General features: G+C 43.4%; 1 protein-coding gene across 5 annotated transcripts in view; it reads right to left on the bottom strand.

The window, feature by feature from the left end:
* Window positions 1–25,332, bottom strand: part of mlpha (melanophilin a) — a 203,068-nt gene that overhangs the window by 154,582 nt on the left and 23,154 nt on the right. The window lies entirely within an intron of this gene.

The following is a 25,332-nucleotide window of genomic DNA, read 5'->3' as shown; positions in this document are numbered from 1 at the left end:
ACTTATAGGGTGGAATCATCCCAGATTTGCACTGTGCGGTAGTGGACTTAAAAAATAACATTTTATCCGCCAGCAGCAATGGCTGCTTTTCACAGTGTAATCCTGCCTCATTAATCATGCATTCCCGGGAAACACGCTGTTTTGATGTCGGGTGGGCTTTCATTCACCTGCCATGCCATCACCTCGCCACTTTCTCATGCTGGGCACCATATGTAAAGTGCAGCCCTGCGCGCACCTCTCAGTGCTTCCAGCCCAGGACTGTGGCACAGAAGACATGGCCCCGAAAGCCAAGAAGGCTGCAGCCACCTGATTCAGTAACGCATCCCTAAGATGTCTGCTGGACACCAGTGGAGCCTGCCGTGATATCCTCTACCCCGGCTCTGGCTGCTGGAGGCCCATCAATGTCACCACTGCAGCTTGGGAGGCAGTAGCAGAGATGGTCAGTGCCAACGCTGCACAGAAGAGGCCGGCCATCCGGTGCATAATGAGGATGAATGATCTCAGCCTCAATTAGGGTATGACAAAGACCATAAGACCGTAAGACCATAAGACAAACAGAAGTAGGCCATTCGGCCCATCGAGTCTGCTCCACCATTCAATGAGATCATGACTGATTTGATAATCCTCAACTCCACTTTCCTGCCTTGTCCCCATAACCCTCGATTCCCTTACTGATTAAAAATCTGTCTATCTCAGCCTTGAATATACATAATGACCCAGTCTCTACAGCCATCTGCGGTAAAGAGTTCCGCAGGTTGACTACCCTCTGAGAGAAGAAATTCCCCATCATCTCTGTTTTAAATGGGCGGCCCCTTACTGAGATTTTGGGCTCTGGCCCTAGACTCTCCCACAAGGGGAAACATCTCAGCATCTATCCTGTCAAGCTCCCTAGTATCTTATATGTTTCAATAAGGTCGCCTCTCATTCTGCTAAACTCCAATGTGTACAGGCCCAACCTACTCAACCTCTCCTCATAAGAAAATCCAGCCATTCTCGAGATCAACCTAGTGAACCTTCTCTGGACTGCCTCCAATGCCAGTATATCTTTCCTTAGAATAAGGGGACCAAAACTGTTCACAGTGGTGTGGTCTAACTAGTGCCTTGTATAGTTTTAGCAAGACTTCCCTATTTTTATAATCCATTCCTTTGAAATAAAGGCCAACATTCCATTTGCCTTCCCTATTACCTGCTGAACTTCTATATTAGCTTTTTGTGAATCGTGCACGAGGACCCCCAAATCCCTCTGTGCTGCAGCTTTCTTCAGTCTTTCTCCATTTAAATAATATTCAGCCCCTCTATTCTTCCTGCCAAAGTGCATAATCTCACTTTCCCACATTATATTCCATCTGCCACATTTTTGCCCACTCACTTAACCTATCTATATCCCTCTGTAGACTCTTTTTGTCATCCTCACGACTTGCCTTTCCATCTATTTTTGTGTCACCCGCAAACTTGGTGATAGTACATTCATTTCCCTCATCCAAGTCGTTAATATATATTGTAAATAATTGTGGCCCCAGCACTGATCCCTGTGGCACTCCACCAGTTACAAGTTGCCATCCTGAAAATGTTCCCCTACCCCAACTCTCTGTTGTCTATTAGTTAGCCAATCCTCTACCCATGCTAATATACTACCCCCAACACCATGGGCTCTTATTTTATTAAGTGGCCTTATGTGTGGTACCTTATCGAATACCTTTTGGAAATCCAAATATATTACATCTACTGCTTCCCCTTTACCTATCCTGCTTGTTACTTCCTCAAAGTCTAATACATTTGTCAGGCATGATTGAAGCCATGATTGAAGCTTCATGAAGCCATGCTGACTCTGCTTGACTATATTATGCATTTTTAAATGCTCTGCTATTACATCCTTTATAATAGACTCTAACATTTTCCCAATGACAGATGTTAAGATAACTGGCCTATAGTTACCTGTTTTTTGTCTCCCTTTTTGAATAAGGATGTTACATTGGCAGTTTTCCAATCCTCTGGGACTTTTCCAGAATCTAAGGGCTCTTGGAAGATTACTACCAGTGCATCCATTATCTCTGCAGCTATTTCCTTTAATATCCTAGGATGCAACCCATCAGATCCAGGTGACTTATCGGCCTTTGGTCCCATTAGTTTCCCTAGTACATTTTCTCTAGTGAAAGTTATTAGATTTATTTTCTCCCCCCGTTTTGCCCCATGATTATTTAGTATTTTTGGTATGTTTTTAATGTCTTCTACCGCGAAGACTGATGCAAAGTACTTATTCAACTCCTCTGCCATTTCCTGGTTCCCTGTTATTATTTCCCCAGCCTCATTCTCTAAAGGGCCTATATTGACTTTGGCCTCTCTCTTCCTTTTCATATATTTAAAGAAGCTCCTCCTGTCTGTTTTTATATTACTTGCTAGTTTACCCTCTAAGTTTATTTTTTCCCTCTATTATTTTTTTGGTCATCCTCTGTTGGCTTTTAAAGCTTTCCCAATCCTCTGGCTTACCACTAATCTTTGCCACATTGTTTTTTCTTTCACTTTGATACTACCCTTAACTTCCTTGGTTAACCATGGTTGGTTTATCCCCTTCCTACAATCCTTCTTTCTCACTGGGATAATATTTGTTGTGAGTCATGGACCATTTTCTGAAACGTCTGCCATTGTTCATCAACCATCTTTTCTGCTAAACTCCTTTCCCAGTCCACTCCAGCCAACTCTGCCCTCATGTCTTTGTAATTATCCTTATTTAAGTTTAGCACAGATGTTTCCGAACTAAGTTTCTCACTCTCAAACTGAATGCTAAATTCCATCATGTTATGGTCAATGTGTCCGAGGGGATCTTAACAACCATCTCATCACTCTAAACTCACACACTCACAAGCCCATCACACGTTCACTGGCATCTCACTCACTGCCAGCTCAAGGGACATCACCATGCACTCTCTCACACAAACCTTACATCTCCATCTGGCCTCATCTCCTCTGGAGGCTGCCTCCTCAGCCCTCACCCTCTTGCGGTCACTTGCATAGATCAACATGTGTCCACACACACATCCTGGGATACCTCCTTCCCCAGTAATGCCCTAGCCCTGCAGCCTATTCTCTTGCATAAAGCCAATTCTCCCCCTTCCCCAAGCAAGCTCGGGCCCTGCAGCCTGTGAAAAGCCACCCCCCACCTTACGGCTGGTCTGGTAGGTAGAGGCCTGCCCATGAGCCCTCCCTAAAACTAATGTGCCTGTGAAGCCTAGCGCTGATGACCGTGAGTGCAAGGTAGACAAATAAACCTTGAAGTCCCGAGCGAAGTGCATCTCACCAAGCGCATGTCGCTTATGTTCAGTTGTGAAACACGTCAGCGTGATGTGCTCAGATGATCCAGCATGGAGGGATAATTCCAGCAAGCAAGGCTTATAATGATATGCAAATGTATTACAATGAATTTCCTGACGTGCAGCGATGGAAATGCAGCCTGCCATTGATGGGCAGAGCGGACGGTTGAAAACACGTGAAACCGATTTTTGGCCTTCCCGCCATATTGTCCGTTCACACTGCCAAGCATGCCCACTACTAGCGGGCACGGAAAATTCCACGCATAATCTTTTTAAAAATAAAGGTTCAAAATGTTAAAGACAAAATACAAATATATTTCACTTTATATGGACATGGGGTAAGATCATGGGTTGAATTTGTGCCACGGAGAGGGGAAACAGGAGCTGATTAAAGCCACAATTTTCATCTGGGCAAACTGATGTGGAGATGGGTTTCCCGTCCAATTAGAGCCAATGGGGGCAGACACAGAGGCAGGTCAGATCCAATGTGGGACTGATTTAGACTCCCCACGGAAGCTATTACTGAGGCTGCTGGCTGTCCTGAAGAAGTGAATGTGGGTCGTGCAGAAGTCTTTCATTAACAAACTTGCACGGCTATAGGGAATGGGACAGACTGGAGTGCTCCACCGAGAGCAAGTGTAGACTTGATGGACGAAGTGGCTGCCTTCTGTGCTGTACATGGCTCTATGCTCCAAAGGAAGGTATCGAGATGAGTGAAGATAACCGGAGGCCTGGCACCTGAGGCAAGGCTCCCCTTCAGTTCATTGGTGTGGACCTGGATCTCATGTTGGAGGCTGTGAGGGAGAGGAGGATGGAGGTCCTTTTTCCAGAGGGTGGCAGGAGGATGCCACCAATTGAGACCAAACAGGCCTGGCTCCAGATTGCTGCCATCATCAACAGCAGAAGTGAGACAAGAAGAACATGGATCCAGTGTTAAAAATGGTTCAATGACTTCATAAGTTCTGGTAAGGTGAGTTCAACTCCAGCCCCCCGAAGAGGTCTAAGGGCTTGCATCTTCCAGCAGACACCCCAGCTGAGGAACCTCAGGGCACTTGCTACTCCTGAACATGGTCAGGGTCTGTGCCCAGGGCACTTACGTACCCCTCACAATGGCTCACATCAAGAGAGCTGCATGTCACTTCTGAGCCATGTAACTTCGAATGGATAGGGGCAAATGACATTGGACACAGAAGACAACAGTGTCTTATCTGGCTCTCTTTAGTCCTTCTAGGAGAAATGGCTGCACAATATCTGGGGACGGGAGTAGATGGGATGAGAGGTGCTGTCCCTCTACTGAATTATCTCCATGGAAATAGTGGAAGAAGAGGAAGCTGTGTCTCGCTAAACCGAAGACTGCACCTTGACCAAAAGCAGAAGATGTGCTCCCGCATGTCAGAGTTCCCTGAGGCACTGCAAGGGGTGGAGGAGTCATCTGGTGCACTGACATCCACAGGATACATGAAACGCTGGGTAGCCTGGACTGGTCAGTGACACTGGCGCTGCAGAGATCTTCCAACGCATGCAGCTGGTGTCCTCCATCAGGCATCTGGCATGCCTAGCAAGGGCAGAGGATGTCACGGAGGAGGCTGACTCCACGGGTACCTCCACGATGAGGACAATAAGCCAACGCTTGATTGGCACCCCATCCATTACCCTAAATATTCACTGTCTCCACCACTGACGCACAGTGGCAGCAGTGCGTGCCATCTTCAAGGTGTACTGCAGCAACTCACCAAGGCTTCTTAGACAGCACCTTCCAAGCCTCTACCACCTAGAAAAACCAGGGCAGCAGGTGCATGGGAACATCACCACCTGCAAGTTCCCCTCCAAGCCATACACCATCCTGACTTGGAAATATATTACTGTTCCTTCACTGTCACTGGGTCAAAATCTTGGAACTCCCTCCCTAAAAACACGGTGTGTGTACCTACACCACATGAGCTGCAGCGGTTCAAGAGGTAGCTCACCACCACCTTCTAAAGGGCAATTAGAATGGGCAATAAAAATGCTGGCCTAGCCAACGATGCCCACATCCTGTGAAACAATAAATAAAAAAATTGCATCTGAGCCGCAAGCCAGGTCAAGGGAGCAGTCTGCATCCACTTCCTCCGAGGCTTCAAGGGGGAGTGACTGCATAGGAGTGACCAAGCGCAGAGGCCGTCGTGTTGCGCAGAGCATAAATGGTGTCTTCCTACTGAATCTGAACTGATTTCATCTGTGTACACTGTATAAATGATGACATATTAAGGCACATATCTGGGCCTCTTTTTAAAAGTGGTATGAGATGGTGACAGAGATACAGTGAGGGGAAAGCCTCTGGGCAGATATGCTTCCTTCAATGGTGTAAGTGATTAGGTGTTCCAGACTGTGTCTTCCATGCCTGTGTTAGCACAGGAATATCAGGCGCCCATCAATGCCATGCAATCTGGATCAGAGGGATTCAGTTGAGAGTTTACTGAATCAGGAGATCTCTGACATTCTCAGCATCATTGTGAGACCTTTGTGCCCCAAGCTATGCCTTTCCACCTCATGGTGCAGCAGAGCCACCTCTCCGTTTGAAGTCAGCTCCCTCTGCCTCTACTTCCCCCTCCTCTCTCACCTCCTGTTCTTTCTCTTCCCCAGATGATCTGTCTCCTTCCTGGCTCTCACCATCCTTGAAGTCCACACTTGTCGGGAGGGCCATGTTATGGAGTAAACAGCAGACCACCACAATGATCAAGAGGAGGGTACTGGAGGGTTGCACTTTATTGTTCCGGGCATTAAAACGCATGTTGAGAAAACCAATAGACTGCTCAATGGTGGGCTTAGAGAGCAGATGGCTTTGGTTTTATTGCCTTCTGTCTCAGGCTTCTGTAGAAGGGTGAGTAGCCATCTCTTTAAGGGATACTCCTTGCCCCTTAGGACTCATCCACACACTTTGGAGGTTGGACTAAAGATCTGAGGCAGCCTGGATTGCCGGAGGATAAAGGAGTCATGGCAGCTTCCAGGAAAGCAAGCACACACATGGAAGCTCTTGTTGTGGTTGCAGACGAGGTGGAGATTGAGGGAGTGGAAGCCTGTCTTATTGATGAACCTGACTGATGGGTTTCTGGGTTCCTTGATGGCCACATGGGTGTAATTGCTGATGCCTTGCACCTGGGGGAACCTAGAGATAGCAGCAAAATCCAATTCTCTCTGACTCTACGAGGCCATGTCTGTCAGAAAAGGAACGTGCTGTCCAGCTCTGGCAAAAAAAGCATCAGTGACCTCCGGGATGAAGTAGTATACTGCTGTTTACGAGATGCCACGAAGATCTGCAGCTGATCCTTGGACAGAACCAAAAGCAAAGATGTTCAAGGCCGCAGTGACTTTGACGGCCACCATCTAGGCGTCATGCCCGGTGCTGCGAGGTGGGAGGTCTTCAGTGAAGAGGGCACAGATGCTTGTGACCATCTACCTCAAGAGTGGTAGTCCTTTGTGGTACTGGATCTCAGTCATCTCCAGGTAGCTCCAACTTTGGCAGTCAATGCTGTGTTGAGAGTTTGGCCTCCATTGCCTTCCTGCCCCACTTTCCTTTCCCGTGTTCTCCTGCTGATTGGTGCTCCACCCTTCCTGTGGATGGTGCTGTCAATCTGGGCCCAAAGTCAGACATTCATATCCCATTGCCTACTCCTTTTGGACAGCTGGCTGCACTATTGTGATTGGTAGAGTTGCCTCTTGCTCTTCTGCCTCCACGATGCCAAGGGTGTGTCAACCCTGTTCAATGCCCAAGCACTGAGTGCCACTTACCCCAGTAGCAGTGTAGCGCCAAGATCACCCCCTTACCAAATACCAAATCCTCTGTTGCCCTGCTTGGCCCTCTTATCGAGTCAGGGGGTGGTTCCCTGGGGCTGTAATGACTGGCCCCCCAGCCTTCACCCGCATCCTGTCAGCTGATTTATAAAAGACAACCTGTGAAACCTGTGTGCCCTCTTCAAAATTCCACCCTCCAATTGTAATGGCATCCTATGGGGCAACAGTGGCATTGCAGTAATGTCACTGCACTAATAATCCAGTAGGCCCAATCTAATTTTCTAGGGACATGGGTTCAAGCCCCACCATGGCGGGATTTAAATTCAATTAATAAAAATCTGGAATTGAAAGCTAGTCTCAGTAATGGTGACCATTGATATAAAAATCCATCTGGTTCACTAATGTCCTTCAGGGAAGGAAATCTGCCATCCTTACCTGGTCTGGTCTACATGTGACTCTAGATCCACAGTAATGTGGTTGACTTCTAACTGCACTCTGAAATGGACTAGCAAACCACTCAAGTCAAGGGCAATTAGGGATGGGCAACAAATGCTGGCCTTGCTAGTGACACCCTCATCCCATGAAAGAATTAAAAAACTAACATGCTGGCTGATGCCAGTCTTTTCAACCACCCCCCCACTTCATTCCCGCACCACCAGCCCCCCACCCACCACATCTGTTCCCGATTTCAGGGTTCCTGAAAATTTAGCTCAACGTTACTGATACTGATGCTTTTGTTCTATAAACTATCAAAAGACACAGACAAGCTTTGTGGACAGAATGAACAAAGCACTTTCTGTTCTGATGAAGCAGGAAAATCATGAGTGAAGAAACCACAGCTAGTCACTGACATGTGATATTTACTTGTCCTTATGACTTACATCCTATTTTCCAGCTACATTTTGCTTCATAACTCTTAATCTTGGTGCAGCAAAAATAAAATCTGGAAGTGACATCAGTAACATTATGGAATATTTTGAACTGAAAGAGAACCTAAGATTTGTAGCAAAGATTCTTGGTCTAAAGTTGGCCTCAATGCCCTTGGGCTAGGTAAGTGAAAAATCCTCATCATGATCTGATCATGAAGGATCTGATAACCCAAATCACCTTTTCTTATTCTTTATAGTTTTACATCTCCATATATGATTTTTTTACACGGGTGCTAAACAAACAGGCATTATGCTGCAACATCAGGGGAGAGTGAAGCGTCAGCATCAGACAGAAAAACTCTGATCCTGAATGCTCCATTGAAACCCAAGAAAAGGAGAAAAAGCACGGTTAAGTAACAAAAGCTAAATGCCGGAAGGGGTAAAATTTGTGTGGGAACTGGGACTAATTGGCTGGCCCAGGCATGATGGGCCGAATGACCTCCTGTACTGTATGAGATAAGCTTCCAATTGCATATCTGCTCTAGCACTAAGACACCCACTTCCACTTCCATAACTTCAAATGACTCTGATCCTGCTGCTGAAGCCCTCATTCATGCCTTTGTTACCTCTAAGTTTGACGATTCAAATGCTTTCCTGGCTAGATTCCCATGCTCCACAGTCAGAAGCAACACAGGACTGTCCAAACACAAGCTGTAACCTCATGGCCTAGCATATCGCTCACTCTACCATTATCACCAAGCCAGGGTACCAACCCTGGGTCAATGGGGAATGTGAGAGAACATGCCAGGCATATCTAAAAATGAGATGCAACTATGGTGAAGCTATAACACAGGATTACATACTCGATGAACAGTCGAAGCAACATGCTGTAGACAGAGTTAACCGATCTCACAACCAATGGATCAGATCAAAGCTCTGAAGTCATGCCAATTCCATTCATGAATGGTGGTGGCTAATAAAACAACTAATAGGAGGAGGAGCCTCCAAAAAGACCCCTATCCTGAACGATGCCTAGCCCAGCAGATTAGTGAAAAGACAAGGCTGAAGCTTAGCAAATGGATGAGCCATCTCATTCTCCCACTGAGGTCCCCATCAACTTGGATGCCAGTCTTCAGATAACTTGATTCGCTTCATGTGTTATCAAGGAACTGCAGAAGGTACTGGATACAACAAAGGATATGGGCCCTGACAACATCAGGGCTGTAGTACTGAATGAAGGTTGTGCTCCAGAACTAGCCACACCCCTAGCCAAGCATTCTAATACAGTCAGCGCACAGCATCAATGTGAAAAATTGCCCAGGTACGTCGTGTCCACTAAAAAAAGCAGGACAAATCCAATTTGTCCAATTCCTGCCCCATCAGGCTACTCTCAATCATCTGCAAAGTGATGGAAGGTATCGTTGACAGTGCTTTCAAGCAGCACTTACACGGCCAAAACTTGCTCACTGATGCTCAGTTTGGGTTCCGTCAGGGCCACTCAGCTCCTGACCTCGTTACAGCCTTGGTTCCAACACGGACAAAAGAGCTGAACTCAAGAGGTGAGGTGAATGTCAAGGTAGCATTTCACTGAGTGGCGTCAAGGAACCTTAGCAAAATTGAAGTCAATGGGAATCAGAGGGAAAACTCTCCATTGGTTAGAGTAATACCTAGCACAAAGGAAGATGGTTGTGATTATTGGAGATCAATCATCTCAGCACTAGTATATCACTGTAGGAGTTCCTCAGGGTAGCGTTCCCGTCCGAATCGTCTTCAACTATATCAATGACCATCCATCCAACATAAGGTCTGAAGTCTGATGATTGCACAGTATTTAGTTCTACTCACAGCTCCTCAGATACTGAAACAATCTGTTTCTGCATGCAGCAAGACCTGGACAACATTCAGGCTTGGGCTGATAAGTGACAAGTGACATTCACACCACATTAAGTACCAGGCAATGATCATCTCCAACAAGAGAGGATCTAACCATCTCCCCTTGACATTCAATGGCATTACCATTGTTGAATTCCTCACTATCAACACCCTAGGGGATACCATTGAACAGAAACTGAACTGGACTAGCCATATATACACTGTGGCTACAACAGCAGGTCACAGGCTAGGAATTCTGAAGTGAGTAACTCAGCTACTGACTCCCCAAAGCCTGTCCACCACCTACAAGGCACAAGTCAGGAGTGTGATGGAAGATTCTCCACTTGCCTGAATGAGTGCAGCTCTAACGAGAAGCTTGACACCATCCAGGACAAGGCAGCCTGCTTGACAGGGTCATATCTTAAATATTTACTCCCACGGTGGCAGCAGTGTGTACCATCAATAAGATGCACTGCAGCAAATCACCGCGGCTCCTTCGATAGTGCCTTGCAAACCCATGATCTCTACCATCTAGAAGGACAAAAGCAGCAGACTCACGGGGACACCACCACCTACAAGTTCCCCTGCAAGTCACACTCCATCCTGGCTTGGAAATATATCGCTGTTCCTTACATGTCACTGGGTCAAAATCCTGGAACTCCCTCCCTAACAGCATGTGGGTGTACCTACACCACATGGACTGCAGCGGTTCAAGAAGGCGGCTCCCCATTGTCGTGTTATTATAATAATATAATACCTAATCTCTCATAAGGGATTGGGTAAACACGTTGGGGGTTCATTTATTAAGACTTGGCATATGAGAACAGTTCTATATAGGTATAATGCTTGAAGACAACAAAGCTGTGTGCCATGCTCTGCTCAAAGCAAAAGTGAAACTAAGGCTGGATCACAGGGCACATTTCCCTTCTGATGATATGCTGATATCTCTTGAAGGAACATTACAACATTCCTCCTTTCTTTTTAAAGATACTTTCCCCTACTTCAAAAAAAGTATAACTATTTACAATACATGTTCAGGTTCAGTTACCATTACATAAGTGTATAGAACTCATGAACCTATGATCTCTAAAACGTAGAGGTAATCTGTTGGTACGCCCAAGTCTGGTAATGGTAACCTTGTCTGGAGGTTTATTTAATTGCTCACAGTGATCTGTTAGATTGTCATTCTTGGATGTGGTTCATGGCTGCATTTGGGATCTTGTCCTAGATGCAATAAGACTCTGCGGTGGTGGAGGAGCTGGAATGGATCTGATTTGTCCTCGGTTATGCCACACCATTGTGCCTTTGTGTGTAATGACTTCATAGGACCTTGGTTCTGAACAAATCCTTGTCATCTCAGCTGGTTGCCACATACCTTCTGTGGGATCCTGGATGCAAACTTCTTGTCCCAACTGTAACCTTGACAATTTCATACCTGCATTTTTATTGTGCACATTGGTCTCTTGTGGTTTTAAAAGTTGCTCTCTAGTTTCTGAAAGGGTAGAATGAGTAAGAATAGACAAATTATACGCACTGATGGCAAACATGAGCCCTGCCGGTGATGGAATAGTTGCACTTAAAGGTGTTGTTCTCAGATGTAACATTGCATTGTGTAGATTTTGCTTGGTCTGTCGACATTTGAGAATTAGGTATTTCACCACGTGAATCATTCATTCAGCTAGATCCTGGGTAATGAGAGAAGAAGTAGTGTGATTGAAATTCCACTTCTCACACATATCCTGAAATGGCTCACAAATAAATTGAGGACTGTTATCCATAATGATCTCTTTAGGCACACCAACTAAACTGAAAGTAGCATTTAGAATGTGTACGGCAGTTGTGCTTGTCAAATTGTGCAATTGTCGAATAATGGGGTACTTGGTAAAGTAGTCGACATGACAATGAAATCAGTGCCATGGACATGAAGGAGGTTGGATACGATTTTGGCCCAAGGATGGGTAGGAATTTCACGTGAAATCAATTATGCTTTCTGCTGACTTGGCATATACAACTTGACCAATTACTCCATTATTCGACAATTGCATAATATGACAAGTACAACTCTTGTGCACACCAAGTTTACAATTGGGACAAGAAGTTCGCATCCAGGATCCCTGGATCTGACGACAACTTCAATGTCATCCTTCATGCCTGGCCAATAGACTGTCTCTCTTGCATGTCTTCTCATCTGATCTATGCCCATATGTGAATGATGAAGTTGTTGAAGAATATTAGGTTGCAAATATTTCGGTATGATGACCTGCCTGTCTTTAAAAATATCACCCCAGGAGATGCTTAGCTTGTCCCGATAAGACCAAAATGGTCTCACGTGTTCATGGACATGCTGAATTGAATCAGGCCATCCTTCAGTGATGGTTTTCCACAGTTTCTGTAGTGTGGAATCTTTCAATATTTCTTCTTGTAGCTGCTGGCATTTGTAGTGCACAAAATGTACCAGATCAATTGATGGACTTGCATTATCTTCAGTATAATGTTGCAGCTCCCTTGAAACTGCCAATTTTCACAGAATCACAGAATTTTAACGTGACAGGAGGCCATTTGGCCCATCATGTCTGCACAGACTCTCCAAATGAGCATTATGCCCTGCCTTTTCCCCGTACCCCCGCACTTTGTTTCTATTCAATTAATTATCTAATGCCCTCTTGAATGCCTCGATTGAACCTGCCTCCATCACACTTCCAGGCAGTGCATTCCAGACCCGAACCACTCGTTGTGTGAAAAAGTATTTTCTCATGCAACATTTGTTTCTTTTGCAAATCACTTTAAATCTATGCCCTCTCATTCTTGATCCTTTTATGAGCAGGACCAGCTTCACCCTATCTACTCTGTCCAACCCCCTCATGATTTTGAACATCTCTATCAAATCTCCTCTTAGCCTTCTTCTCTCCAAGGAGAACAGTCCCAACCTCTCAATCTATCCTAGCATCTGTGGAGAGAAAAACAGAGTTAATGTTTCAAGTCCAATGTGACTCTTTTTCTGAAGAAATGTCATATTGGACTTGAAACGTTAACCCCAGGATCATGGATCCTGTACATGGAATTAGTGAACCGTTGTACGCTGGAAGTTTCACAGCAGTAGGTTTCACATTGGCCTTCCATGTCTGTGGATACATGTCTTTTCAAATTTGCAGAAGTAGCACATTGGCATTTGCCCCTTTGTCAATCTTGGCTCAATACAAATAGTTATCAACTTTCTTAGGACAAATAATTTGAATCTTGGCAAAAACTTCAGATAGTGTGATGACATCTATGTTTTCCATGAGATAGACAATGTGAAACATGTATTCGCTGCTCTTCATCTCGTCGTGCACATCATCGTCATTTTCTGGTTTGTCAATCACCTCATGTATACACTGGACAGTTATTCTTATTGTTTGTATGAATCGTGCACTGCCGCTGCCAATGGTTCTTTTTGCCACATGCCTTATAGAGTTGATGAAAAGCTGGGCATTTCCTTGGTGCATGTAGAAGGCTACACCTTTCGCATTGTCTTGCTAGTTTTGGGTGTCCTAGTGAGTGCAGCAACAATTGGGGTCGTACTGAGGAACTGTAAGTTTTGTCAACCTGTGAGGATAGCTTCGTATTTATGCCCATCCTTGAGTAGCTCTTCGATGATGTACGTTTTGGTCTTGTCCATCAGATCTTTCTGGAATTCTTCCATGGGAGTGGATGCAATCACCAACTCAACAATTCTGTCTGCTAGCTCTGTGTTTGAAAAGTCATAGTATGTACCCTTTTCTCTGCATCTGCTGATGAAGTGGTCTATGGCTTCTGTAGGCTGTTGTTAAAATGACATGAACTCTAGTCAATGAATATGGAAGTTTAACCTGATTATGAACCTGTCTTTCATAATGTAGTGCATATCTTTTGGGGATCCTTTAGCATTTCTTCTGTTAATCATGATGTGTTCAGCCTGTGTAGACCTTCATCTCCAATTGCTAGGTGATTTTTTCTGGCTTGCTTGTCTGGTTCAGTCACACTTGACTCAAGAAACCATAGCTCTGTACAATGTTGAAACATTTTGAATTTGGATGGTAGGTCAGATGCATCCTAATTCAAACAGGGGAATTGTGTGGACATTCTGACAATATTTCTTTGGCTTTCCTTCTCCTATAGTACCCGGGATGAGTGTCGCTGTAGCTGCTTTCACATGCTTTTCCGAAACTCCACCCACAAAGACAAGTTGTGGCGGGAACACACTATGGAATAATGGCATTTTTGCTTTTTACTCAATTTATTGTTCAGCAACTCCTGAAGCCACCTGTTATAATTGCAACCTTCTCTGGCTCGATTTAATGATTTTTTTTGTTTTTTTTTTGTTTTGCTTGACTCTCCCTTGCTTGCTATCAATCCAGTCCATACCCTGGTCACTCGCCTTTCTCCAATGAGCCCGGTGCTGGTCCTCTTGACGCGCTGTCCCGCTCACAGAACTGCCAAGCTATGTGCTGCAATATCAACACCTGGGATCCATCTGCTTATCAGCTCTTTACTTGAGTGGTATCTCGCTGCTGTGTCTTCAATGTTTTTCCTTGCATTTCGCTGCTGTGTTTTCAACACTCTCCAAGGCTGTGACTTTGATTCGGTCTGACCAAAATGTCAAGGGTCCTCTCATGCCATTTAGCATGATCTATGGCTGTTCACCATGTTGTACCTGTACTTCATCTTGCTGCCAGGCTGTTTGACCACCACTGAGCACCATGTCATGTTATATAGTGATATAATACCAGACTCGGCACATGAGAACAGTTAAACATAGGTATAGAACTTGAAGACAACAGAGCTGTGTGCTGTGCTCTGCTAAAAACAAAAGTGAAACCAAGACTGGATCGCAGGACACATTTCCCTTCAAGTGATGTGATGCTGCTATCCTTTAAAGGCATATTGGGACAACCACCACTTTCTCAAGGGCAATTAGGAATAGACAACAAATGCTGCCCACATCCTATGAAAGAATACATTTTTAAAAAGTATTTTTTACTTTTTCTGTCAGGATAAAGCTTGCTTTCAGTAATGGGATATGTAGTTGCAGTCCCTCTTGGGCTACAACATGTCAGGAACCTGAAGTACAGGTAGCAGAGAGAGGAAGCTGTGCGCAGAGGGAGGAGGAGGGCTCTCAATAGATGACCTAGGGTCTTCAGGGAGCTCTACACTCACCTCCACCTCAGCCAGGAGCACTATCATGTTACAACAAAGCAATAATCACTAAGCTGGGTAAGAGTGATCATCAGATCATAAGGTTTAGATTAGTAACGGAGAAAATCAAGGAAATTGGAAGAGTGTTGACTTCAACAGGATGAGTGGGAACCTAGCAAGGATAAAATGGAACCAAAGTTTGACAGGAAAACCTGTAATGGAACAATGGGTGATCTTTAAGGAGAAAATGCTTCAGATACAAACTAGGTACATTCCAACAAGAGGGAAAGGTAGGGGAACCAAAGCCAGGGCTTCTTGGATGACAAGGGATATACAGAATATGCAGAAATAAAAAAAGAGGGTGTTTGACGCAACAGGTGAATTCTTCAAGTGAGATTCAGTTCAAATACAATAAGTTGAGGAGGAAGAGAAGAGGAAAATAGGACTGACAAAGAGAGATTGTGAAAATAAAATGGCAGTTAACATAAAAAGTAACCCCAAATCCTTCTACCAGTATGTAAATATTAAATAAGTAATAAGAGGTGGGGATGGGATGTATTAGGACAAAGAGGGTGATACATGCATAAAGGCACAGGACAAGGCTAGAATATTTAAAGTACTTTGTATCAGTGTTTATGAAGGAAGAGAATACTGACAAAATATTGGTAGAAGCGGAGATGGTAGAGGTAATGGATGGGGTGAAAATTGATAGACAGGATGTACTGGAATGGCTTAGAGTGGATAAATTGCCTGGTCCAATTGGACCAGGTTGCTAAGGGAAGTGGGGTGGAGATAGTGGCAGGGTTTGCCATAATCTTCCAAACTTCCCTAGATATATGGGAGAAGGCAAAGAATTCGAAAGTGACAAATGTGGCAACTTTGTTCAAGAAAGGGTATAAGGACATTCCTAATAACAGACCAGGCACTTAAACATCAGTGGTGGGTAAGATTACGTAAAAAATAATCAGGGAAAAAATAGTCACTTGGAGAGGTTTGAGTTAATTAAGGAGAGCTGACACATATTAGTAAAAGGCAGTGTGTGTTTGATTAATCTAATTGAATTTTTTGATGAAGTAACTGAGAAGGTTGATGAAGGAAGTTCATTTTAAGAAAGCGTTTGATAAAGTGCCACATAAAAGGTTGGTTAACAAAATTGAGGCCTGTGGGGTAGGTGTGTCAGCTTGCATGAAAAAATTGGCTTAAGTTCAGAAAACAGCGAGTTGTGATAAATGGTTGTTTTTCAGACTAAAAGATGGTAGACAGATGTGTTCCCTAAGTGTTAGTGTTAGGACCACTGCTTTTTTGATATATTTATAAATAACTTGGATATTGGAATTTTCCAATGATACCAGTGTGGCAAACACTGAGGAAGATACCAATGGATTGCAACAGGACATAGATAGACTAGCAGAATAGGCAGACATGTGGCAAATGGAATTTAATACAGAGAAATGTGAGACGATGCGTTTTGGCAAAAGGGATATGAGCAGGCAATATATATTAATGGCACGGCTCTAAAGGTTATTCAGGGACAGAGGGACCTGGGCGTTCATGGCATAGATGTTTGAAGGACATATTGAGAGAGTAGTTAGCATAGTATATGGGATCTTGGTAGAGTTATTGAGTACAAAAGCAGATAAGTTATACTGAACCTGTATAAAGCTCTGGTTGGACCATAGCTAGAGCATTGTGTCCAGTTCTGCTCAGCACACTTTAAAAAGAATGTGATTGGTCTGGATTTTTATCTGGTTTTGACTTCTCTTAGATTACATGGCTGCAAGCAAATAGGCAGTGTCTGTGTCACAGCTATGTGAGACAGGCTAAGTGCATAACTTGGTCTTTGCCTGTCTCTCATTTTTGCAAGTTCCAATGCATGATAGGATAATGCAGAGTGTAGAGTAGCAATACTTTTAACTTGTGCTGCATATAACAGGGAAGTACACGATGGGCCAATCTAAAGTGAACTTCTGTTATACCTATCTTGGTTAATTGAAAATGCAATGCAAAAAAACAAACCTAACTTATTTAATTTATGCCATACATGGGTTGGATGTCCCTCCTCCTCCTCCTAAGAGGGCAGTGGCAACCATGGACTTCCACTGGATTGGTCCATGATTATGCTTTGCAAGGTGCTGCAGCGGTTTAGCTGTTGCCTTCTGCAGTATGGCTGGCCAGGAATCTCTCCTGCACTTACCTCCTGCCATCAGGCATATCAGAAAGATTTACAAGCTGATAATCAATCTGTTTGGCGGTTATGAAGGTACCTTCCATGGCCATCAAGTGTTGAAGTGGAACTTGAACCCAGAGACAGGGATACTGCCACTGTGCTACAAGACCTCCAGGGCCAGGATTTTACGCCATCCCACCCAGCAGGATATTATGGTCCCGCTGAACTGAATGGAGATTTAAAACGCTCACCGCATCCACCAGGAGGACACACGTTGCTGCGGGGCTGTAAAATCCTGGCCCAGGTGTTCCTCAGTCCAACAATAAACTCAAAAATTGTAGAAAGTTAGAATTACACTACTCCTTCAGAGATCAAATGGGGTAAAGCACATTGGGGAAGCAAAAAATTACATTATTAGCAGCTGACAAGAGGACTTCTGTTTCCCTCACCTTGTTTAACTCAGAAAAAGTTACATTTCAAAAGAGGTTTGAAGGTGGTGACACCATATTGAACATGACTCCATTACTAAAATACCAAGAAAATTCTGCAGCCAGTATTGAAGTTACAAAATTACTTAATATTCAAAAAGTCAAATATCAAAGCCTTTCTTGACAAGACCTTGTTTCTCAAGGCTGATATTGCTTAGTCAGCAGCTTAGGAATTAATATTACCAGGATTGTGTGTTGTCAGGTTTGCCCTGAACTACTATTGGAAATCTGTGGGTAAGTTCCTTGACATTAATTTGCATGAAATTGACAAGACCACATTCTGTTCAGAAGCAATGAGGTGCAGACACCTGAAAAGCCACAAAGGAGGGTTGAGTGTAGCACCATTCACTTTAGCTTCTCATTCAAACAATGCAGCACTCCTGCTGAAGTGTCGGTCTGGATTATCTGCTTAGATCCTGAAGTGAGTTTTGAACACATGGATGATAGAACTGGACATGGCGGGGGACAGGTGAGGGGAGGGGGGTTGGAGGCAGTGTGGGGAATGCAAAGGTGGTATTACATTGGTTGTTTGTTCTATCCTGCATCCCACATTCAGTTCCATTAACCTCAATAGGATGTGTGAAATAGAGGTTGGTAAATATGCTTCTGCCTGTTTTCTGTCCCCACCCATATCCAATTTAACTCGAGCATCTTCTGATTCATACACAATAGTACTACTAACTGAGCCAAGCTGATAAGAAATGGCTGTTTTCTTAGTTAACTGTTCAATGCTTCCCTTTCCTAAGTACTTTGGATAGGCAATTGTAATTGGTTAAAATAAAACACAAATTTCACCCAAAACTAGTCTTCTTGCTAGACCAGAATGAAATCTGAGATTTTTTTGGCAGGCCTGTTAAATATCCAATGATCTTGTTGAATTTTAAAAATAAGAACATTGAAACTTTACTTTGACATACTTTAGTCACAGGAACAACTCATGCCTACTCCAAATATACAATGAAGGATTTTGTTTGCTTAGTGGGTGGTTTTGATCATTGGACATTCAGTCAATATAGTAAAAGATTTCCTAAACATTACATTGTCCCTATCGTTAAATCAATACATGCCCATGGCAAGCATAGTTGGTTAAGTGCAATTACAAAAATCAAACAGCCACAAACAAAAGTCTTCTCTGTCGCCTGGCTACAAAATGAGTTTCAGGAATCTCATTCCAGAGGGCATGGCTGAGAATTCTGGGAAAACCCAATGGATTAAAACAAGAACACTGGAAATTCAGGCAACATTCTTCCAAAAGACTGGTGGCAGGTTATTACTAGGAGTCCTCGTGTATAAATGTGCTGTTTAATGTTTAGGTGTTTTTGTGGTCTCCTTTCATAACTTTGGCAAAAATCCAGCAGAATCAAGTATAAGCAAACGCTTTTATCCATTTACAGTATTTTTATTTGGTTGCTGGGAAGCCAGAAGCCAGAGGCCCTGAGAATGCCATGTGCAGCACTTCCATCCACTTCCAGCACAGCCTGCCCAGCACTCCAAGTGGGAAGGGGGCAGGCACGAAGCATCCCAACTGGCCAAATCATGATGACAAACAGTTGTTCCAGTAGATTTGACAAATGTTCTTGACATTTGGACTGCGCAGCTCCGCTGAACACTTGCACTATCCATTCACAAAAGAACATGCTTTCAGCTGGAAGAAGAAACTCATTATTAGCACTGTTTGAAGAGATCACCATTCAACTTTCACATAAGGTGATTTAGATTAACCTCTGCTATTGTGGAGGAACTGTGGAGTGTTTTTAGAGGTGCTGTGGTGGGTTCCAAGATTTGACAGGGATGTTGCTACACAGGGAGCGCAGAGGATTTGGTAACCTGTCCACACATAAGTACAACTGGTAGGGGCTGCAGTGGCAGTGACATCTAAAACATGGCACAGATCAATGGAGCAATTGCTGGGAAGAGGAGAAGCTTTGTGCAAAGGGAGGAGGACGAGGAGGAAGAGGAGGCATGGAGGAGGCATCTGACACGCCTTCATTCCAGATGGGCTCTCCATGAATGTCTATTCAGTCTCCTTGTGATGGCAACCCTTCACCACTATTGCTCCAGTGTATCCAATTTCCCATTCATCTGCAACATGCCATTGAACAGGTATGCGGGTGGGAGCTCGCACCTGGATTGAAAAGGCCAAATTCATGAGAAGTTAAAACTTGTGCCAGGAGAATAATCTCTGGGGAAAAACCTCACTATGGACGCCAGTTCTGAGATTAAAAGTTCCAGGTTGAGAAAGGAAAATAACAGAAGTAAATCCTCATGAGCTAAGAATCACCTTGGACTAATTCCTGGAGAAATGAATGTTTACTTAAAGGACAGCGTAAAGTACATCTGCAAAGTGTGTTTTCTGTCCTGCTGAAAGAAAAGGAGAACGTTCTGTTTTGTGGTTTAAAGTATAAGTTGCCCACAAAGATAGCATTTTTGGTTGTTTACAAGGAAGCCTATCTGTAAATTAATCTATTATTATTGTATAATATTAAGCCAAAGAGGAAAATAGCAAAACTTTGAATGTTTATTTGATGCTGGTTGGTGTATTCTTCGAATGTTGTTGACAAGTATCTGCTGAAAATGAGTGACAGAAGAAAGTGAATGCCTGTGACAAGTGGATTAACTTGATTAATCAAATAACAAATAGGCAGCTATTCACTTATGAAATTAAACGCAGAAATTTTTTGTAACACTCAAATTGGAAAATACAGAAGCTGTAAGGGAAGCTCATGAGAAATTAAGAGATGTTTGGAGAGACTGAAATAAATCTGTGCATTACCATTGCTGAATCCCCCACCATCTATGTCCTGGGGGGGGTTACCATTGGTCAGAAGCTTAACTCGACAAGCCATATAAATATTGTGGCTACTGTAGTAGTCAGAGGCTGGGAATTCTGAGGGGAGTAACTCACCTCCTGATTCTCCAAAGTCTGTCACCATGTACAAGGCACAAGTCAGGAGTGTGATGGAATACTCTCCATTTTCCTGAATGAGTCCAGCTCCAACAATACTCAAGAGGATTGACACCATCCAGGACAAAGCAGCCTGCTTGATCAGCACCCTATCCACCATCCAATATTCACCCCCTCCACCACCAGTGTACACTGGCAGCAGTGTGTACAATTTACAAGATGCACTGCAGCAACTCACCAAGCCTTCTTCAATAGCACCTTCAAAACCCATAACCTCCACCATTTAGAAGAACATGGGCAACAGATGCATACCAACATCTGCAAGTTCATCTCCAATTGATATAATATCCTAATCTGGAACTATATCACCGTTCCTTCACTGTCACTGGGTCAAAATCCTGGAAGTCCTTGCCTCACAGCATTGTGGGTGTACATGGACTGCAGCGGCTCTAGAACGTGACTCACCATCACCTTCTCACAGGCAATTAGGAATGATGGCCTTACTTGCAATACTCACAGTCCAAGAATGAATTAAAACAATATATACTGTACTGGAAGAATGTGTTGTCAATGATACTTGCCTCCAAGTGATGGAACTCCTGGTGAACTTCTAACAGCCATTTGGTGAAAGGGGAAACCAGAAATGAAGCTTTACTTAGTTTAAACTCACTCACAAAGTGCTGCTCAAATAATGAATGCCCTTTGGTTGTTTGTCCTTACCCTTAATTTATGCAAATAACAGATTAATTTCCTTTCTCTAAATGAAACTTAACAATTAATGCTCACTATAGTATTTTGAAACAAACCAAAGAAAGAAAAAGTGATTTTCCATATTCTTTATATATAAAGCTGCAAGATGCCTCTCTTCTAGGAACCCCAGTAACTTCTTGGTATAAGCACTCCTTTTCATAAAACAATCAAATAATTGATAATTGATGACTTGCATCAACTCATTTGATCGTGGAGATTTCCTTTTTTTTTCCTAACATTTGTTTCACGCTAGCTTTTTTCACTTACTTTTTTTGTGTGAATGTTATCCCACAAGGATTGATTATCTGTGTAACATTAAATGGGCAAACTGTTTTCAGTGCACCCCTTGTAAAGAATTTCTCCTAAAATATTTGACAAATAGAATCCCATATCCATTGCTTCCACAGCTAAAGTACTTCTAACAACACTTGTCATTTTCTTAGTTTCCCAGGCTAAAGGGCAATATTTCCTATTTTAATTTATCAAAAATATTATTAAACCTGCTGCACTTGAATATCCATCAGGAAGATTGGCATGAGAGGCATCACTAAAAATAACTAATTTCATGTTCTTTTGGTCACTCAAGGATAGAAACCTAAGTGCGTGTTTCTCCATTTTTAACGTATTTCATCTTTTATTTGTCTTTAAAACACTCTCAACTTCAGGTGCTTCAGGATAGTACTTACTTACAGTGCAGCAACATTAACATCTGGTCTTGTCTGAGTGCTTAACCAATTCAACTGACCAATCAAGTTTCACGACTGCTCTGTTTCTTCTTTAGATCTGACATCGTCCTTCTGTGATGATCTAGCATGATTAACTGGGACAGGAGTAGCACTCTCTAAATGGGATTGCTGATTCAAAGTTAATCCAGACCTATCTTGCTTAATGCCTAAACCAATATATTTAAAAGCCCCTGAAGCCTAACTTCCAATCTTAAATTCCAAATTAATCTTATTAATAACATGTTTCACGAGTTCCACAGTACCAGCCCATAAGAAATCATCAACATGCACCATGAAGATGCCTGAAAGTCACCCTCGTTGATACCAATAAAACATTACGGGATACGTTTTTAGTTGAACATAGCCTACTATCAGCAAAACATACCTCATCAAAAAATACCACAACCTCATTCAGGCCGTAAACGCATTTGTTTAATTTACAGTTTCTCTTTTGCATCACTTGCCATTTTAGGTGGTTTCAGAAACACTTCTCTCTCAAAATTTTCACCCTGCAGAAATACGGCTTTTATGTCAATTAATCTATACATTAATCTAATCTAATCGAAAATTGCTGAAAAGAGAGACATGTTGCTGAAGATTTTCATCTTGCGCTCATCAGGACAAATGCAAGAAAGGAAAATTTCAAATGATCATTACATTATGCATTCTTGGCTGACAGCGCAGAAATCCATTAGCCTATTGAAATACATGAGCCTTAGGAAAAACATTGCTTGATTGTCAGCTATGACTCCCTGATCTATGCTGTCAATTTCACAATGCTTATTTACACAAGATAGAGCTTTCAAGTACTTGAAGTTTCTGCTATTGATACTTTCAAGGGTCTGGATGATTGACACTTATATTGGGCTGTAATAAAAAGGAGTTATTTTAAGAAAGTGTAATATTATCAATAAATGGCTTTTTAAAAGCCTTTTGTCTACACATATTCCTGTTACTATAGCCGTTTGTTAGTACAGAACTTGAGTACTGCTGAAAAAAAGAGCCATTTTTTTGTCAAACCTTTTCACCTTGCACTGATCAGGACAATTCGCAAGAAAATACCAATGTCAGGAGAAACAACATATTTACATGGTATGGGAAGAGAGTGCTGACTGGTCAACTGGTGCATTCTCCATGGCAACATCTCTACCAATCAGAATCCATTTGCCAACCAATCAGCACTCTCTTCTCAGAGAGTATAAACATATTGTTTCCCTGACATTAGTATTTTCTTGTGAACAACACAAAATGAAAAGCTTCGACAAAAAATCTCTTTTTTTAGCAATTTCACGATATCATTCATTGCTTCTATACAGTGTATAGTGGGTGAATGGGCATGGAAATGCCGTAGCTTGGCAAGGGTGGCATAGGGGTTGTTTGGAGGGGGCATACCTTGACATGGGAGGTGTGAGGGACCATAGGGGGTGAGTGGCATCATACCTTGGAATGGGGGCATCAGAGGCCATAGAGGTTATTTGGGGGGCATACCTTGGCATTGGGATATGGGGGCCGTAGGGCTTGTTTGAGGGGTCCCTGTGGCAAGAGAGGACATAGGGGGTGCATGGGGCATGGGGAGTGTGCGGGATTGAGGGGGTGTGAGAGGTGAGGTCTGGAGGATCTTTCTATTTTTATTATAACTGGGACAAAGTCCCACAGCATGAAGGTGGGCCTTTTAAACAGCCCGCCTCCACACCTGGCAGCCATTATGGCTCCCTCTGAACTTTTTCCCAGATCAGTTGGCCAGACTGAAGACCGCACATTTGCGTCCCTCCCCCACAATGAAAATCCCATCCTGGCAGGCACTCCCTCCAGGGGCAGGCAGGTCAAGCCAGGAATTTTCCCGGCTCCCACTACCTGCCTCGAGAATGAACATCCAGGCCATAGGGTGAGATTTCAGATTCTGGTTTGGGACCCAGGTGTTCCAAAGACTTCTGGGTCCCAACCCTGCTCCAACGGCAAAAAGTACATCCGATGCAATTTCTGGACACAAATGTTTTAGTTGGCTAAGAGTCACTTTTGCCCCTCAATTAGTGGTGCAGTGGCAGACATGGGACTGAGGTAGGACCAGTTCAGAAGTAGGCCTGACTTAAAGGGAAGCTGCTGTTTGTCAAGATTATGGAGACTGAGGTAGAGCAGAGGGCAGCGGGACTCCAGTAATCCCAAGAACCTTCCTTTGTGCTAGGTATGACTCCAACTAGTGGAGAGTTTTACCCCTGATTCCCATTGACTTCAGTTTTGCTAGGGCTCCTAAATGACACACTCGTTCAAATGCTGCCTTGATGTCAAGAGCAATCACTCTCCTTCATCCCTGGGATTCAGCTCTTTTATCCATGTTTGAACCAAGGCGATAATGAGGTTTGGAGCTGAATGGTCAAAGTGGAACCCAAACTGAGTGAGCAGGTTGTTGCTGAGTAAATGATCCCTGTCCATGTTTAAAAATAATGTTGCTAAGATTTCAGCCTTAAAACCCAATGAAATCAATGTATAACAGAAAGAACCAGTGTTATACCTCCTTTTTGTACCTCAGTGTTTCAATAAACGGGAGGCCTTGAGGTGCAATAGGTAGTGTCCCTACCTCTGGGCCACAAGCTCCGAGTTCAAGTCCCACTCCAGGACTTGATGGCCACGGAAGGTGCATTCTTAATGTGGCCAAACAAATTGATTATTAATCTGTAAATCCTTCCAATGTGCCTGATGGCTGGCAGGCAGTAAGAGCAGGAGTATCCTGGTCAGTCATGCCTGATGCAGAGTGGTGGCCCTCAAGCTATAGCCTCCGGCTAACGACCTGTTCCAGGAAATTCTAGCCATGTAAACATGCTTTGCCTGCTTCGTGTGTCACCAGACATGGGAAAGCTCCAAGTTTAAGTTTCAAGAAACAAAGACCTGGAAATACTGCTTCAAAACTATAACAGTAATCAGCTCAGTGAGCTACAGGCAATCTTTCCAAATAAAGGCTTTTTAGATGTAATAATAAAGTAGCTATAATTTATTTTGTTCCCCTAATTCTCTTTCCGCTTCTTCTGGTGGATATGGTTCCAAAGGTTTACTTTTAGTGCTTCGCTCAACTAACCATTTTTTTTGTGCGTGAATCTAAACAAAGGTATGAGATGTTCCGGACCAAGAAAAGGATTGAGAACCAAGCCCAATCCCAACCTCGTGAGTAATCAGGAATGAGAAAACTTTGGGTTTTGGGTGACGTATATATCACAGTCTGCAAATAGGATACACATTAAACTGGACTAAGTGCACACTGGGATCAGCTGAGTGCCTGAATTTTATAGATACTGTGTATGGCAGAACAGATAGGCGGCTGCCAACTTGTG

This window comes from Cetorhinus maximus, chromosome 11 (assembly GCF_964194155.1).
Source record: "Cetorhinus maximus chromosome 11, sCetMax3.hap1.1, whole genome shotgun sequence".
In the NCBI taxonomy this organism is placed as follows: Eukaryota; Metazoa; Chordata; class Chondrichthyes; order Lamniformes; family Cetorhinidae; genus Cetorhinus; species Cetorhinus maximus.
Note: the sequence above shows the minus strand (reverse complement) of the source record. Positions and strands in the feature narration are given on the sequence as shown.